Source organism: Plectrocnemia conspersa, unplaced genomic scaffold (genome assembly GCF_051122295.1).
Source record: "Plectrocnemia conspersa isolate PC_06_02 unplaced genomic scaffold, ASM5112229v1 ptg000010l, whole genome shotgun sequence".
Lineage (NCBI taxonomy): Eukaryota > Metazoa > Arthropoda > Insecta > Trichoptera > Polycentropodidae > Plectrocnemia > Plectrocnemia conspersa.
Window position 1 is genome coordinate 11,340,103 of NW_028277174.1, and position 7,719 is coordinate 11,347,821.

Here is a 7,719-nt window from a genome sequence, read left to right on the forward strand (position 1 = left end):
AAAATAAACAGTGGTTCATTCTGCGGAAAGAGAGCATCATTCTATACCTGCAATTCTTCTGCACAGAAAATCAGATAACTTTGGATAAAACGTCATCTCTCAGAGAGCTAAAGAAAACGTTTTCTTGATTGACTTGACATATATGATTTCATGCTTCATGGTTTCTTTTTCACCACACAACGAAATACTTAAATCTAAAATTTCTAGACGTCCCATTTTTTGTCAGTTATCATAGTTTCGGTATCATAATCGCTATAGCTATCTTTTAGGTACACATTTTAGCGTAAAAGCAGCGTTGATAAAATGAGCAAGTTTCACGATAGTTTATAAAAATATTTTTAAATGTTTCTGGTGATAAAATCATCTAAGTCCAAGCGCTTTTCATTCCCTGGTATTCATATACATTTAGTTTTAAATTATAGCTCCACTCTCTGTTGGAGTTATGTTTTCATGAGCTGTATATGTTTTAGAAATAGAAGCTGCTCTCCATATGGTTTATATGATGCTTCTTTTTTGTTTGGATTATTCTTGTTTTAGTATCGTCTTATTTTTAATGTGACACTTTAAATTTTTTGGTATGATTAAAATAATTATAAATAAATAATTAAATGTTGAGTATTATAATAGAGAATATCTCATTGAACAATGTATGACTGATTTTTTTCATTCATTATTGGGGTATTAGATAGTTTTCATCTTATCTTTCTATTCATCTATGTAATCCTATCTGACACCTTTATTAAATTGGTAGAGCTACTACAGAATATGCATATAGATTTTTATTACCACTAAAATGTATAAGGGTATTTTTATCTAATGTCGGAAGTTGCCGTATTAGCACGCGCTATAGCATTTCTGAACAGAATGAAGGTCGTCGTCTGACATTAATGGGGTCTCGTTCATTATCTATCACCTTATCCAAGATGTGTTATAAATGTTTAAGAAGGCGTACTCTGGCTAGCGCGTAAATACGTCAACGTTAGGGTAATATACATTGAGAGGTGAATAAACCCATTTCTAGACCATATCTTTGTATCAGTCACGCAGCACCATCATTCAACAAACAAACTATTATCACTGGCGATTTGTATACGAAAATGTTTACAGCTAATACTTGTGATCGCATGTGACGTAATGTGGCCAGAAAGCTTCCTCTCGTAAAGAGGATGCAGGCAGTGAAAGAGTGCAACGTGAGGATCATCACATACTCACACGTAAACAAATCAATCATTTACTGCATGTCATTTTTGATTTAGTTAAAAGGATGAGCAAACAATTGGCACATATATATTTGAGTTAACGTCAATGAAAAGTAATTTAATGTGATCCGGATGGCCAAAAGTGACGAAGCTATCGATATTGAGAGATCGAAGTATCATAGTATTAATGATAACTATTGTGATGGGAAAAATCTTTGACAACAGAACTAAGTTTTTGTAGCTTCTAATTTCATTGAGAAAAGGCAAGGGTTGCAGCTAAAGATAAAGATTTATAGTTGAAGCTCTGCATTTGCCAAAGTTTAAATATATGTAAGTATTTTATTAAATTAATTATAAAGAAAATGATATTTCATTTTTTATTTCTTTACAATTTTTTTATTTACTTTTAAATTAAATGAAAATAAACTTTAGTAACATATATTTAATGATTATAGACTAAATCATAATTGTATAAGTATGATTTAAAATTAGGCTTCATTAACCTGCTCCGATAGAAAAATAGTTGTATTAGTTTTATGTAAATTATCTCTAAAAATGGTCCTATAAAGCAACAACAAAAATAGGAGTTTCAAAATACCCAAGAATTTTGTACAATAGCTACGCAGACTTTCTACGTCAATTACCACAACATTAAAACTCTTGAAAATTTTTTTTTAATTTCAAGACACGCTTTGAAAAGTTGTACGTATCCTTTGTAATTATTGGATAGTCACCCGCAAATGGCCACCTTAAAATATATGCTTTCACTAAGATATGTATGAAGGCGGTAATTGCTTATAAGTTCGCATTCACATTCGCGAAGTTTTTCTGATCATTACGAGCGTTTAACGGGCGTGCTAATGGGGTCTGTTTACTGATTTTGAGAAAGCCTTCGACAAGGTTTATTATTAAAAAAATTGTCGAACCTCGGTTGTTCGGATCATTTAATTATTTAAGCGATCGTAGACAGTATGTACCATATGACAGCTGATTGTCGAAAGAATATTTCACCCCTTCAGGGGTTCCTCAAGGGTGAATATATTATTTTTTTATAACTGCGCAAAAAAAATCAAATCTCCTTTGCAATTCTGTAGTTTTTCATAACATCGACAATTTTGATATTGTATATTTATTAAGTTTAGGGAATTAAAATACCATTGATAAGTTAAGCAAATCTATTTAAGATATTTAATAAAATATTTTAACAATATTCCGACTTACTTCAATATTAATTGTACATTATACTTTCTTAGCTATTTTAACTGTACTGATACAATTTTGATAAAATACAATTTTTCCCTGATAATAATTAAAATTTAATCTAAAATACGGCGCTATATTTTATGAATTATCAGTAAACTTATAACCTAATTATGCGAAATTTACAAGTATACTTTCTCGTGTTTTAAAATTCACAATAAAATATTTAAAATATTTTATCACTTTCTCCGCACTCTCTAATCATCTCGACTCATTATTTAATACTTTAACCATCGTAATGTTTATTTTTATAACGCGTAAAATAAAATAAACGTGTGCGTTATCGTTATGATAAACTTTAAACGTAATTCAGTGACAATTAACTATCATAAAATAATTTTAGTATAGCATTGCGAAGAGCAATATACTACTTGGAAAAGTATTTCAATGCAGAAATTTAACGTTGCCTTTTTATGGGGAAATGAATCAACAATAATATAAAATAAATACTTTTTGTACTATAACAATCTTTGCAATAAATCTTAAGTCGAATAAAGCATCAAAAAAACGTTTCCCAGCGACCACGAAACCATTTATTGTATCCCTTGGAAGTACTAAAACTATTATATAAGTCTGAAAAGCTAAATATAATACTAAAAGCCGTAAAACAGTGCATGATTATGAATTTAGCATTCAAGATATTAACTATTTTTATTAAATGTTTAATCGTAAATTCATATGACGTTAGAAGTAGAGTAATAAAAAAAAAAAAAAAAATATATATATATATATATATATATATATATTTGTATGTTGCTGAAGGAATTATGATAGTTATTAGTGAAACATCTATCATTTGAAGAGAAGCAAAGGAAATATGTAGGATAATATTTTCATGATATTTTCTCAGGCGGGGGCAGGATATTTGTTACTCCTTTATGTCCAAAGGATCGTTTTTTCCTCTGAACATTACGAGTGTTTAATCTGGTGGTCCGTTCAGTGTCAGTTTATTGTGTTATCGTTATTGCGGTTTACCCTTTGTTTATATTACACAATTGTCAAGTTACATTATTGTTATTATAATTAGGTATTTCTGCGTGAGTCAATGAAGACCACCCCGCATAATTTTTACATATCAAGTAGGACGTAGTCTTTAAAAGTTCAGTCCAATTAGTACTCCTTGTTTTTGGAATATTGGTAATGCTTATAATTGCTGTGTTTCTTTTTTACAACGTGCTTATTTACAACCCTTAAATAAACATGTTTATAAAACGTTGCATAAAATAATCGATATTTCTGAGTTGTCTAATTAGCGCACGGTGTTTAATGCTTTTTAATATACCACTTATATATTTTGTTAAAAAAAAATAATTTGTAATATGCATGGATTTTTATCACCATAATATATTCTAGAATTTTGGGTAATATAAAATACGACATGTTTTAATAGCTCATTAATGTTATCATATGTGTGCATATCGAGTTAATAGCCGTGTCCTTGCGCATAATTTACTTTTTTTTTCATTTTATTTTGACGTCAAGTCTGATTAAGTTTTAGAAAGTAAAATGATAAAATTTTGTTAAATGCTGTGGCGAAATTGCAGGCTAATTTATCTTATCAATGTGTCCTAAAAACTCTGCGATAACAGCAAAACCCCTATAGACAATCATTATTCGTATACGTCATACATTATTATATGCTAAGATGTGTGGACATGTTAAGTACAACGTAATTGTATATGTTGCAAATTGTCAGAAAAACATAGAAAATAATGTAAATAATATGTTGATCACAGTTTTAAAAACAGCTGATGTTATAAAGCAATATTTTTTGTAAGTTCTTAAGGAGCTTTATTAGCTCAGATAATTTTATATCTTTAATATTTTTATTAATCCGTTGATAATAAAAAGTAGTAACTAAATATATATTAATAATATAAAAATACATATTAGAATAAATATTCCATTAATACCCTTATTGGAATCAGCAAATTACTTTACCAATTGTAGACAATATATTATAGACAAATTGATCAAATTGTATGTAATTAATTATTTACGCCTGTTGCGCATTAATGTCATTATCGTTATTCACACGTGTATTGAATTAAATATTTACTATAAATATGTAGTAATTAAGCAAATAAATTCAGTCGCTTAAAGAACCGTATATTATCGCTGGAGCAGCGCCTCACTGTTTACTGGCTTCCGCCACCACAGCGCCTCCTGGAGGGCAGGTGCTAAAGTGCTATATACAAAATATTTTAGAGCATGTAGATCGTCGTAAACCAGTAATTTGTTTTACTGCAGTAGATCTTTTCTGTCTCGTAGCTCTGCGTAGACTTTTGAACTAATCGTCGTAGAGTCGTCAGTTAACTCAAATTTTGAGTTAAACTCTTTGCTGCTCTTTGGTGACATATTGCCTCTTAATAAAATCTGAAGATTGAAGTTGAAGTGTTGCTCGATTTCCAAATTTGAGGAATATTGTCTTTTACTCACGAAATAATACAAGAATGACAAGCCAGGAATTCCCTCTCGTTTTAGACCAAACATCTCTTGGCCATAATAACATTTGTAATGGACATAACATAAATAAATAAAAACAACGATTATAAGACTTCTGTTGAAATAAATCAAGGGCTCAGATATGAAACTAATACTCCTTCAATTTAATAAAATCTAATAAATTTCACTTCTTGCTACAAAAAGTCTCGACTGTTTCAATTGAAGCTTATATAGGTACCTGACCTAGGTCTTTCAGGGCTTACCTGATTATGCTCAATCTGATAGTGTGGTCTCAAATTTAATTAACCCCAACACATATTTTATTTATCCACATTATTTCATTGTATGATAGTAGTTTTCAATATTTACAGAGATTCAATACTTACATTGTATGATACTAATTTTACAGTAATTTAATATAACCATCAATATGGAGTTTTTAATATGAAATTATAATCTCTGCGCTCGCATCCACGAGACAGTGTTTTGACGCGTCAACCAATTATGTAGCACGATAAAAGGTGGGCAGTTGGCTACCTTAGCATAGTAATTTGTGTGACGTTCTCTTAAATTAAAAGAGCAGACTGGATTATATTGAATTCCGAAGACTAGACATATCATCACTTGGCTGGATTTCTAAACGATCGCTTGCGTGACTCAGCGACGCATATATTATTTAGGTATAACAATAGGACATTGCAGGACCAAGACGGGCTATCATCAGCTATTCAAAGTACATACGGATCGTGCCAGTTTTCACTTTCATGCTTTGTTAAAATGGAACGCGAAAATTATACAAAATGGATTACAATGTAGCAGTAGATAATTCAAAAATAAATAATCCAATGTCCGACCAAAATACTATTCTAAAAAAGATTAGAAATTTATTTTTCACAGCAGATGTAAAATCTAAGCAGGGTTGAGGACACTTTACTTTAGGCATATCCTACTTTCTAACTATTTTATTCTTTACTGATTGATAATCGCAATAATAAACGAAATAATAAAATACTTTCACAGCATTCAAATATAAATGTTATCTTGCATTGATAAGTATAAGCAATTAAATAAAAAATAGCGATGGTGATGTGGGAGACTAGATATGTTATGGCCAAAACTTGACGGCACTTGAGTAGCACTGGCGTGACGGCTATTTACTCGCCTGGCAACCCTCGGCCCGTTCACGCGTCTCGCGTTTATGTAAACTTCATAAATCTTCAATAAAATATTACTGTAGCGGTTCAATCTGTGTCTAATTGCCACCCGTCACCATACTGTCGCCAAAGTGATAATAGCACATGTATCAATGTTAACTTTTTGCATTACAATTGAGTTGTTTACATTGCAATTTAACAATAATAATAAATATGCTATGAGATATTTTGTTTTTCGTTCAATTTAAATATAAATTATACCAACAAAGAAACTTTACAAACAACCCCTGAAGAGAAATCACCATATTAGAACGCACAAGTGCGAGACTCCAACAACAACAAGAGCTCTAAGTGAATGCTAATATCTCCATTTATTCAAGTTTGGCAATACTTTGCTAGGTGGAGAGTACTGTGCGGGATTGATTTATGGTAGTTACGCTTGCTCGAAGGATACGGCGGGAAAATGACAGCTTGTCGCGACGCTTAAAATTACACCTGTAATACCATGTGACTCATTAATCTATGTATCATAACCACTTGGTAACTATCCATTCACCAAAAACATTTTTTCCATTAACCTAGCTTTTGTAAGAGAACATATAAAATGCTATTTTTAAGTAAAAAATATTTAATTATAGGAAATTTAAGTGTATCATACCAGTGTAAATTACTAATATAATTGTAAAATATTTCTAAAAGTTGATATTTTTAAATTAAAAGCATATTAACATATGTTATATTATATACAGACATTATTTTTTTTATATATATATTGACGTATTCTTAAATATACATTAATAGTTAATAAAATCCCACAAAAAAATCAAAACCTGAAACTTTAAATATATTATGTATTTTTAAATAATATTAATTCTAGTCGTCTATAACTAATAGTAATACTAAATATTTAAAACCGTTAGATACACTACATTTGAGTTGACTGTGAGTTAATTATACAGAAATAAGTTTAAAATACCTATGTAAGCTTTTAAATTAGATATTACGTGGTAAGTATTGAAAGTAATTAAAATCATGAAATAGTATTAATAAAATATATTTACATTTAGTCTTCATTTAATGTAACATATGCATATGTCTGAGAATGAACCTAATTTTATTGTAATTGTCTTGTTTTTATAAAAAATACATTATAGATAATTTAGTATAGCTTTTTCCAGAATGTTTTTATTTTTGTTTTAAAAATTAAATTATAACGTCACTATATTTCTGAAGTACCTAATAGTCATATGATCTATAAAATTTATTTGTAATAATTTTGCTACATGTCATTTATACTATTAAATTTTTTATTTTATAGATGTTATCAGGCATTTTCTGCACAACTTATTTTTTTTAGATATTTTACCATAAAGATATAACACTAATAACGCAGCGTGAAATGATATTTTACCGATAAACAGCTATTTCTCAGAAATAAAATACTGATAACCGCACAGATGTTTAATTCATAAACTGTTATTTTTTAAGAAAAAAATCAAGGGTTTAATAATATATATTTTAATAGATTGATTTTTATTAAGAAAGAGCGTAGCCGCGTAGTGCAAAAATTTTTAGATGTTTTATTTGAGAAAACTTAATAGTTTAATTAGTTGTGCAGAGAATTTGATCAATGATTTTATTATTCATAATTTTCTTTGTAC